General features: G+C 36.7%; 1 protein-coding gene across 12 annotated transcripts in view; it reads right to left on the reverse strand.

Annotated features, from left to right (window-relative positions):
* The window catches only part of LOC110453732 (sodium/calcium exchanger 2-like), a 211,920-nt gene that overhangs the window by 94,810 nt on the left and 104,257 nt on the right, over positions 1 to 12,853 (reverse strand). The gene's annotated exons all lie outside the window — the stretch shown is intronic.

Here is a 12,853-nt window from a genome sequence, read left to right on the forward strand (position 1 = left end):
TGAAGTAAGCACAGTCAAAGCTGCTCAAGCGACCATCTGTATTAAACAACCATCTGTTTTATGTGATCACTTTTCATTCATCTCAACCATTTTTACTATGTAATTTAACTGTATTAAGCGCCCATCTGTCTAACATGACCATCGACCACCCAATACTGACCCCAAAATTACGTTTAACGACCACATTTGATACATTTGAGCAACCATATTTGATGAAAATATACCAAATGGTCGCTGAAATATTTGTACCACATTTGACGAAGGGCTTCTTAACAATCTTTCACCAAGCTCAGTGAACAAATTTGACAAAACCAATTTCCAAACTTATAATAAATTCATTGATGTGCAGAAAAAAATAAAGTCATTTTTCTAACTGCCGATATTGTTGATTTAGCAGTGAAAATAGGCCTACGGACTGATATTTATCGCAGTTGAGCAAAACCATTTTGATTGCGCGAGTGTCCTGCTAGGTAACATAATATTTGACCCCACTGGGCCAGGATATCTTCCAACTGATTGGATGTAGTACACTTGCAGGTTTTCATTCTTGAAATTGGGTCTGTTTAGAGATGTTCACGACAGCACTCTCACGCAAAATTAACATTCAATATCAGTGCAACTGTGCACTAAACCTGTTTATATTAGCACACATATCGTTTCTAATTCCTCATCAATAATAAAAGACTTTAATAACATCCCTGAACTTCTCAACGCCAAAGTACTAACAACAATAATACCGGTCCGCTTTTCAGCAACATGCTGTCGGCTTTATTTAGGTCAATTTTTTAGCTGGATTCTCTTTCCAGTTTCCATCGTAAAATATCTTGCGTAACAATTAAGTTAGCTTAAATCATGGTAATTACCGAAAAACACAGTCGCGTTAGTTGAGAACTTCAACAAGTCTCCGTCGATCGTTTGTTCTGAGTGAAATGACAATTCTTCTCAAACACTCTTAGTTGTTTGTTTATCCGTCATAACTATCACTCGACTATTGTTTAGATATTTACCTGATCTGTTGAACGATGTTGTTTTAAACTACCTGTACAAACATATGTAAGTGTGCGCTTGTAGAGGTGGTCTGTCAACATGCAGTTGTCTGAATAAGGAGTCGTTTGGTTATATAGTCGGTTGTGTTATTCTGTACAAAATGGTATCAAAATTTATTAAACAACCACTTTTCTTAAACGACGTTTTTTTTATTTCCCTTGGGTGGTCGCTTAGTACAGATTTGACTGTATTTGAAATTGATCATTGGAAAAATAAAGTCCCTCCTTATCAAACCTATGGTCACTTCACATGAAACATGCTTCATATACCAAATCCATGTTTATTTGACAGCAAACATGCCTATATCAAAACCATGTTTATTTCACGGCAAACATGCTTATATATCAAAACCATGTTTATTTCATGGCAAACATGCCTATATCAAAACTATGTTTATTTCACGGCAAACATGCCTATAGCAAAACCATGTTTATTTCACGGCAAGCATGCTTATATATCAAAACCATGTTTATTTCACGGCAAACATGCCTATATCAAAACCATGTTTATTTCACGAAACAAAGCTACATCATTTATATCATAATGTTATGCCTACTCAGTATGCAGAAGTATTCAAACACAGAAACTCAGTTGTCATATCCCTTGTTTTTAATGAAATGGAATTTGTCAGATAATATATCATAGTTCCCCCATGTACACATATGACATGACACTAAAACGTTACTCAACTATGTACATACTAAGACAGGAATTTCAATTTTGCTATGGTAATTTGACTGTTTTAAGCATACCTCGACACATAAATAAAATAACAAAGATTGATTCAGAATGGATAATCGGAGAGAATTCCTTTGTAAAAGCAGAATGGGACAGCTGTTAACTGGGGTGAATCAACAACCGTCCCGAGGGACTTCGATCAGTCGGCTGTCAAAAAACTATAAAATAGCAACAATTGTTTCAACAACTCCATGAATATCAATGAAAGACATCACTATAATTTGTCTCCGATGTAGCATCCGGATCAAAACCAATATGCGGTTTGCACACAACATCAAGCATACCTTGCTGCCGTACAGGACATACGATGCTCTGCTTGACTAGACAAGCAAAAATAATTACTATAGTTTTGTGAAGTGCTGATTACTGTAACGTTTTCTCACCATTAAAGTTTTAACTGGATTGCAATTAGTCTCCTAACGGCAGTTGCGAGTGTGAGAATATCATTGGGATATGGCCGTTGTCGATGGTGCCTAGCTCCATTAACCTGCTATGTGACGCTGAAGGTGAGGTAAATGACAATTTTACCAGTATCAGTGACGCTGAAGGTGAGGTAAATGACAATTTTACCAGTATCAGTGACACTGAAGGTGAGGTAAATGACAATTTTACCAGTATCACTAACAACACCATCAGACAGAACCAGATTTCAGGTTTGATCTCCACTAGGAAATGTGTCATTCATCTCGTATCTGTATACGATATATTTTAGAAACAAAACAAAAATCCAAAACAGCAACAGCACTGAAGTGTTCTGTATGCCCAACAGCATACTGTCAATAATATATTCAGGCTGATAAAAGTTTGAAATATCTAATAAGAACTTTGACTGCGGATAAAACATCATCATGCTGTACTTGATTGAAGTTTCATGAAAATCAAAAAATAAATTTGAGACTTGTTGCACAAAAAAACACCTTTAGGTGGTAAAAACGTAGATGACCACTTTCAACTAAACTGAACTTTAGATCCAGTTCAAAATTTAAATTGAGCGGGTAATTGATACTGTAAATATTTATAGAAAGTAAAACACTCCTTCAAGAGTCATCACCTGGAAATATTTATGCAGACAATAACACCGACACTTTCATAGTTGCAGACATACAACAGCCTCCAACACAATATTTACTTTTTCTGTCACAAAATGTTAGAACTGTAGGGGGACAAATCAATGTTCACCATTTGTTACACATACTTGTACTTACACCTTAAATATCTTTTGGTAAACTTGTGACATACCAGTAGTGGCCTTCATTTAGCTGATCAATATGCTTCCTCCAGACTAATCACCAGTCCACAAAGTTTTAATCTGACTCATACTCAGACACCAAGGCAACCTCAAGGTAGGTAATATAAATGGAAATTGATCATTAGAGATCACTGCAAAGCTTTACCAGTAAGACCTGAACTATAATCAGACTGGACACTGGCTATCCAGCTAATGGCCTTACAATGAGGGGATCAAGCTCACAGTGAGACAGAACTTGTCTTCCTTGCTGACTGTTTCTGTTGTCAACACATCAAGGCTTCTGTCACAATACTAGAGCTAATTTAGCTGGGAAAGCTTCAAAGACTCTAAAATGTTTGTAAACTGTCTTCATATACACTAATTAATGGTGAAACAAGCTGTATCACACTACTTTTTTTGCAAGATTTTTTATTCCTATTTTAACCAAAGAGAAGACTTATATAATCAAAGCCTGTTGTCTCATCCAATTGTTTTGTCCAATAACATTTGTTGAAATCTGAACCAAGGGTAATTCTCAATGCAGGCTATATATGTTTAAGATAAATAAATGGTTTTGTTTTCACTTGTGAAAGGTAATTAATGGTGTTGTTTATTCAAACAAACTCCTTGATTGATGAATAAAAGAAAATTATTTAAAAAAATAAATAAAAATGTGTTTGAATTATACACAGCATTAAAGGACAAGAACTGGTAGTTAGATGATTTGAATCCAATCCTAAAACCAACAAACAGGGGCTGCCAATTACTTCGTAATAATTGGGATGCTCAGGGATAATCCAAGACAAGGTTGTGGGGCCCTAGACCTCTAAAAATACATTTTAATTTTGTTTTAATTGAAATGGCCCCTTTAACTTTTTATTAAGGCTATTTTTTTTGAAGAATTGCCTCTGGCTCTCAGCTCCCAGGAGTTCCCTCAGATGTTTTCCTATCTTGTTAATAGCACTGTAGGTACATCTGTTTCTGACGTCTGACCTAGAAATCTATCTATAACATTACTCCAATAGAAGACCAACAGGTGGGATGGAGGGTTAGGGTCTGGTCAGGTCCTAATGGAACAGAAACAAAGGCACCCACACCTCACACAGGAAACTACCGACCCTGGTCAGGAAGTGTTGCCAAAAGGTGTAGGAAGAACCCGCTCCTCCATTAGGCCAAGAGTGAGAACAGGAAAACAGCCCCTCTTCATCAGCCAGGAAGCCTTAAGCTTCTGAAGGTCAAACAGGGAGGGAGTGAGAAAATACCCCATTTCTTAGTCAGGAAGGAAATATATGGAAAAATTGACAAATCCCCTCCATCCCTCCTTACCTTTGGCAAAGAACATTCTGTTGGCTAGCTTTAGACTCCCTCCCATAAGCCAAGAAGGCATTGTTGACCAAAAACGTCCCCTCATTATCCTTGACTAAGAAGGTTTTTATGGCCAGAGAACTGAATTTCCCTCAACTCAGATCAGCTACCAGCCCCAAAGTTTTTGAAAATATTTATCCAACTCAGCTGCATTAATTCTTCTACCATAATTTTTCTTTACAATTTCAAGATGCTAGGAGTAGGCATTCACCTTACCTCAGCAAGGAAAGCTCTGTAATGGGCAGTGAGCAAAAACTCTGTTCCCCTTGTGGGAGAATGTTGGGGCACCTTACCCCATCATTATCCTCGTACTATATCAGGACTGGCACAGTTTGACCAATTTCTCCAGCACATCCCGCTATCTGTAGCACTACAGCCCTGTAGTAAAACGGGGTTTAAACTGTAGTAATAAGGGGTTAATCAATGGGGCGTCCTTATCACTGACAATACAATAAACCAACAAAGACTCATCTAAAGAAGCTCCTCAGAAATACCTTGGCTCACAAAATCATGTGCTATCATAACTTGTATTCTTTAAATGATATATAAAAGTCACTATTGATATCGTAAAGCCTGCAAACAGTAGGACATTCAACCCTGGGATACCAGTTATATAAACGATAAACAGACCGCGCCTGGCACGTAATGACAGCAGTCTCTTACACAACTATAGCTCTGGTGTTCTCGTGTCACCTGTTTTCTTTGAAGAGGTTTCCTTAAGAATAGCAGACAAACACTTTGATGAAATCTACCCCTTGGAGAGTGTTTACGTCAGAGCTTTAATTCTTTGAGATCTTACTAGATCCTAAACAAATTTTCATAAACACTAACTTGACCTTTTGGTTGACCTTGGGACCATACAAATACTTCAACTTGAATTGACAAGTAAATCAACCATTTGCTATTTAATGTATTTTACGGCCAGTTTACCTTGACAATATGGTCTTCACAAGGCACTACATCTGCAGCTGTTGCCAGAACACAACATTCCAAACAAACAAACCCAAACCTTGACAACAAGGTAAACCACAGATCAACAGTTTTATCTAAATTTTTCGTTTTTGGATTGAAAATCTTGGACTATATTTTCAGGGATAAGAAAAGATAAGTCAAAGATAACAAAATATGTTCTGATATGCTTGAGCAAATTTATTATTTAAAAAAACTTTTAGTAACAGTCATTCAGCTAACGAAACACCAAGCTATACTGTGGACATTAAAGATTGATCCCAGAGTAGGTTTGGTACTACATGGTAAACAGATATGTGAACTGATAGCTTTATTGACTGTAATGTACAGAAATTATTTATAAATTGGGAGAATTGGTATTTTAATTATTAAATTTTGCTGTAATGTAAGATGATATATAGTGATTATCAGACTTCCATTTCTCAAGCTGAATGGTGTATTTGATCACATAATTCGCTCTATGGCACATTGGGGATGTAAAGCTTGAATGAACGACTGACTTTTAAATGTGGGCTCATAAAAGAACCTTTGTAAAATCCTATATGTCATGAAATTCTATCACAAGGGATGATCTGATGAGACTGCCCAATGAAACATCAAGTATATTACAACATAATAAACTTATTACATAATTATACACTCATAATTAAGTTAACATCTCTGGGATTGGTTCACCTATAGAGTTATATTTAGACAGCTGGGTAGACTGGAACACTCTGAATATAATCTTGTTGGACATTTTGATAATCAAGAAAATTGGATTTCCAAATAATTCTGTAAATGTACTGAATTACTTGAACTCCATTTCGTGATGATTTCAATTCCATTAATTCACTATTTTGAAGAAAAATAAATAAATCAATATTTCATTCCATCACTGTCATATTGTTAACACATCTGACATGTGGACATCAATCTTCAACTGTGATTGACAGTTAGACTGCCTACAAAAATTTGTACCAAATCATAGTTTCAACTGACAAAGACCGTCAGTTAAAGTTGTTTAAGATAGAAAAAATCCAGTTCAATCAAACAGATCAATAAATAAAATACTTGCAGAACAGAGCACTGTACATGGAGGTGGGCCGTTACAGAAAGTTCAATAACTGTAGATTTCTACCAGCTATCGGGTCTACATACCAACAAGACACTTGATTCATGTGTTATTTCTGTGTTGGCCATTTATTATTGAGTGCGTTGGAGGAGGCAAATGATTAAATAGCCAAAAAAGAATAAATAGCAGCAGTTTTCACACCAAAGGGAGGTAATAAATAATGCATGCTTAACATACGAAAGAAGGTTTTCTCTAATGGACAACGGCCAACGTTAAACAATGCTCAGCATCATGTGGGAAACCATCAAAAGGCTTGAACAGCCCTAATAGAATCAAGACCTTCTGAGGATGCAAATTGTTAAAGCCAGTCTTTTTATTATGATATCTATTACAACAAGGTTACTGTAACAACCCTACAGGTACACAAATATCACCATCAATACTGTAACAACCCTACAGGTACACATATATCACCATCAATACTGTAACAATCCTACAGGTACACATATATCACCATCAATACTGCAACAACCCTACAGGTACACATATATCACCATCAATACTGTAACAACCCTACAGGTACACATATATCACCATCAATACTGTAACAACCCTACAGGTACACATATATCACCATCAATACTGTAACAACCCTACAGGTACACATATATCACCATCAATACTGTAACAACCCTACAGGTACACATATATCACCATCAATACTGTAACAACCCTACAGGTACACATATATCACCATCAATACTGTAACAACCCTACAGGTACACATATATCACCATCAATACTGTAACAACCCTACAGGTACACATATATCACCATCAATACTGTAACAACCCTACAGGTACACATATATCACCATCAATACTGTAACAACCCTACAGGTACACATATATCACCATCAATACTGTAACAACCCTACAGGTACACATATATCACCATCAATACTGTAACAACCCTACAGGTACACATATATCACCATCAATACTGTAACAACCCTACAGGTACACATATATCACCATCAATACTGTAACAACCCTACAGGTACACATATATCACCATCAATACTGTAACAACCCTACAGGTACACATATATCACCATCAATACTGTAACAACCCTACAGGTACACATATATCACCATCAATACTGTAACAACCCTACAGGTACACATATATCACCATCAATACTGTAACAACCCTACAGGTACACATATATCACCATCAATACTGTAACAACCCTACAGGTACACATATATCACCATCAATACTGTAACAACCCTACAGGTACACATATATCACCATCAATACTGTAACAACCCTACAGGTACACATATATCACCATCAATACTGTAACAACCCTACAGGTACACATATATCACCATCAATACTGTAACAACCCTACAGGTACACATATATCACCATCAATACTGTAACAACCCTACAGGTACACATATATCACCATCAATACTGTAACAACCCTACAGGTACACATATATCACCATCAATACTGTAACAACCCTACAGGTACACATATATCACCATCAATACTGTAACAACCCTACAGGTACACATATATCACCATCAATACTGTAACAACCCTACAGGTACACATATATCACCATCAATACTGTAACAACCCTACAGGTACACATATATCACCATCAATACTGTAACAACCCTACAGGTACACATATATCACCATCAATACTGTAACAACCCTACAGGTACACATATATCACCATCAATACTGTAACAACCCTACAGGTACACATATATCACCATCAATACTGTAACAACCCTACAGGTACACATATATCACCATCAATACTGTAACAACCCTACAGGTACACATATATCACCATCAATACTGTAACAACCCTACAGGTACACATATATCACCATCAATACTGTAACAACCCTACAGGTACACATATATCACCATCAATACTGTAACAACCCTACAGGTACACATATATCACCATCAATACTGTAACAATCCTACAGGTACACATATATCACCATCAATACTGTAACAACCCTACAGGTACACATATAGTCCACCATCATTCATCAAGAATGCTTCTGCAACATAATACATGCAGTGGACTGGAGATAACATACATATACAGTTTGCTTAAATCGAAATAACTTTTTGATAAAACAAATGAAAGCATATATAGTGTCCAATGATTTTGGGGTTAAATGCTTGTTTCTTGAATGACGAGTTAACAAAAGCCCTGAGAAACTGTCTCCTCTGTTATTATTGATGAGGGCTAGTATCTGGTCCAAACATAAACCTATACGCTATACACGATTACCTTCTGTGACAGCACACATTACAAAGGATTTCTATCTAATATACTCACCAGAAATCCATCTTACAGTGGACACCTTCCTAATCCCACCTTACACGTCATTACACAGTTATCATTAGGATACAATTACAATCCCATGATTCTAGTAGCCACTGGGAGATAATGGCTTTAAAGTTAGGTGGGTTGTCATTTAAATAGGCTGCAGCCACTGAGCATGTGAAATATTGACCAACTTATGGTGAGGTATGACTGTACTGCTTACCCTAGCCTTCCTACTACTACAGCCTCCCCTAGCCTGCTGTCTGTGTGATACCCACTTTTTACCTTTAATTCCATCCCCTGCACTATTTGACCTTCCTTGGCTCCTCACACCAGCTCCTGATCTGGGAGCTGTTTAGTGATGGGGCCCTCTACCAGCGATCACCTTGTTACACCTATGGTATATCAGACAGATTTGTTCGGTAATCCACTGTGTCAAGTCTATTTACACAGACTCCCAGAGGTGTAATTCCCAATCGACACTAATCTCACTATCTTACTTACAGCATTAAAAGTCAATTTGTAAAATGTGTCAAACTGTTATGCTACAGTACCAATTCTCATCCTCCTTGACGTACAGATCAACAAATACACTTTTTTTGTGCAAGCAAATACAAGCAAATGTATATACCTTAATTGTCAAAAAAATGCACTTTTTCTCACAAAAAAGATATTCTTTCTGAACAGAATGAACTTGGAGGAAAAAAATTCTTTACATTCAGCCAATAAAATAAAAATAGTAAATTGGTATTACTGGTATCTGCCAGCAGGATTTCTTTCGTAACCTTTACTTGTGTCATTTGATCATGCATGTACTGCCATTTCAAATGGATGGCTTTGGTAATCTGAAGTTAATTGCTAATTAAGGTCGGCTATGTTTGTAGAGGTATCCGTGGTATCTGCTCCCTCTTCTACAAGCACCTGCAGCTTCTTCACAGCTAAACGCAGTGATAGGATTAAACATGTGTGGTCACATATTATCGAACCTGCCTGTGTGGCCCTTGATTGTAAATATAACCTCATTCTAATTATAGGGAAAGCTCTTTATTTTTCTCTCCTCCGAGCGTTTTGTTGATATGCACAAAATAAAATCTGCTGTAAAAAATATTGAATTAAAAATTCAATATCTCAGTTTTGAGCGATGCTAACCCTGGTCGACAATGTAATCTAGAACATTGAACATTGCATTGCATACTGGTAGACACAAGTCTGAATCTATGATTAGAGTTTAATTATCAATCGTTTTCAAACCGAAATTTGTGTAAAAATCATGTTGTGAAAATGATGTAGAAAACTTAAAAGGAAATTACAATTCGGTAGACATTCAAAGTGACAGAGTTTAATTATAGTGCTGACTAGCCCTGGTTGACCGAGAGATCTTGAGAGTTTGATAGGGTTTAATCCAGTGAACAGGTACCTAGGCAAGGGTTTGATTCCTGTCCCCAGATCATGAAACAATCTTAGACTGAAGTTTTTGCTTAGCCAATTAAGTATGACATCACTTTTCATGACGTTATTTTTGATTGAATAAGTCAAAACTTAAGACAAATTTAGACTTAAGATCGTTTCATAATCCTGGGGTCAGGAGTCTTGTACAGAACCACAAAACTGGGTCATAAAATAATCAGACAGATATTGTTTACTCTTAGCAGCCCTTGTTAAGAGTATTATTGTCTGCATTCGATGTTTGTTTCTATGCAGAATAAAATAAAGAGAAGTTTGATAAATATTTTCAGGATGTCGTCGGTGTTCTTAAAAATAGAATTTAAAAAATGTATAGGACTGTACACTTGGTACTCACTACTTTCCCTCCACAAATAACATTCAAGATCAAAACATGACGCAATATAAGACCTTTAGAACTTTGCAGCAAAGAACACATACGAAGCAGAGTTAGAAAATGGCTGCATAAACATGCAGTGATATTTGAAAAGTTCAAACTTCAAATAAAAAGATAAAACATTTTTCACTGGCTTAATTTTCTACCTGCAAGTGAGAAAGTATCTGGAATGTGTTTGTAGTTATTGAGTATTCTGTAAATGTACTGTAGGTGGCAAGAGAATGCAGCCTGACATTGGCCTTATCTCCAGGGAGATTGGAAACAAAAAGGGTAGGCAGCAATGCTCAAAGCATGGGATCCTAATAGCATTCATCACTGTGAGGTGTACCGTAGACAAGTAATCGCTGGAGTCATCAGCACTTATTCCTTGACAGCCTCCGTATCCTCCCCACCTGTCCTTCATGCCTTCGTGTAGCAGAACTTTGGCTCAGGGTCCATTGATCAGCAGTAAGTACTAAGTTTAGAGTCAGCCTTCAACAAAATTTTGTTCAGTCTCGTCTGGTTTGCTCTATCGCAATTTCCTATTCCTTTCACATGCGGGTCAGCAAATGCATGGTATCATTTGGAATTTGAAACCTACTGGTGGTCCATTAGATGTCTACTATCTGGCTGATCCAAATAAATCGTTGTTTGTATAATAAATCCTATGAGTCTGTCTGAGAGTTATGACTAGACAAGGTTATAGCAAGGTCAACAGCAGTAAAACGTTCTGTTGGAGAGCATAACATTGTGAAGATGCTGGCAGATAATAAATAGAAACATGCTGCAGGTTTTCACAAGATAACAACTTTCTAGCTTTTCTATCTGTTGGAAAGTGATTTATGAAAACATTTTTCTCCTTGCTCAAATTCTTTTCTGAATATTTGTAAATACAATTTATGTTGTCTGAGATAGAGGAAAAAGTTTACATTTCGATCTTTTTTTGTCGAAATGCCTTACATTTGGTCCTGGGCTAGAATTGACCATCAACTTTTACCAGATCTTGAGTGAAACGGTCACTTATTGCAGTTAACCATCAACATCGAGCTTCGCCATCAATCACTTACTCAAGGTCATCTCACTTAAGCCCAACAATATAAAGAACATTCTGGAATGCCTTATTTTTGCCCTGATCTACTATCTTTAGCTGTGCATCAGGTAGTTTCTGTAATACATCTCTGTCAAAATTCTAAATAAAATCCTATTCTATAACACGAACAGAATTGACATCAATATGTGCACCATACAACTTCTGGTCCTAGTGACTGTACAGCAATGGCTTATCAAGTGACTTTTTTTCTGCATAATTTTCTGGTTTGTCAAGTGACTGTCCTAGGACTTTTAATTGTATAATTTTAAGTTTGTCCAATGACACTTACTCATTTAATGACAACTACTTGTTTAATGGCCAAGTTTGCTGACAATTACTTGTTTAATAGCCAGGTTTGTCCAATGACAATTACTTGTTTAATGGTCTGGTTTGTTCAATGACACTTACTTGTTTAATGGTCAGGTTTGTTCAATGACACTTACTTGTTTAATGGTCAGGTTTGTCAAATGACAATTACTTGTTTAATGGCCAAGTTTGTCTACTGACAATTACTTGTTTAATGGTCAGGTTTGTCTACTGACAATTACTTGTTTAATGGCAAAGTTTGTCTACTGCGATTACTTGTTTAGTGGTCAAGTTTGTCTACTGACAACTACTTGTTTAATGGCCAAGTTTGCTGACAATTACTTGTTTAATAGCCAGGTTTGTCCAATGACACTTACTTGTTTAATGGTCTGGTTTGTCCAATGACAATTACTTGTTTAATGGTCAGGTTTTTCCAATGACATTACTTGTAGAATGGCCAGGTTTGTCTGAACTGTACTTATGGTGTAAATGTCACTACAACACTCATATACAAACTCTCTGCACATATTTACTGTAACAGTTTATTATCTTAGAAGAAAATCAGATGGAGGAAGGTAAATTGCACAGGGGCAGCACTGAGTAACAACATCCTTCACTACAGTTTGAATTGTTTCTTTCCCAGGTGAGTTTAGATGAACATATCTCTGTGCTAAATCTAGCATCTCTTTATCTACAGCTATCCCCTTACACTGTTTACAGTGAAAGTCTAATATACAACAGTCCAAACACACAAGCCAACATCTTCCCCCAGATCTGGACAACATCTTAGTACCTCTCTTCCATCAGCCCATCACAATCTGTCTGATAAATCCTTCAATACACACATGTACAGGCAGGTGTTGGAGGG

This window comes from Mizuhopecten yessoensis, unplaced genomic scaffold, assembly GCF_002113885.1.
Source record: "Mizuhopecten yessoensis strain PY_sf001 unplaced genomic scaffold, ASM211388v2 scaffold7493, whole genome shotgun sequence".
NCBI lineage: Eukaryota > Metazoa > Mollusca > Bivalvia > Pectinida > Pectinidae > Mizuhopecten > Mizuhopecten yessoensis.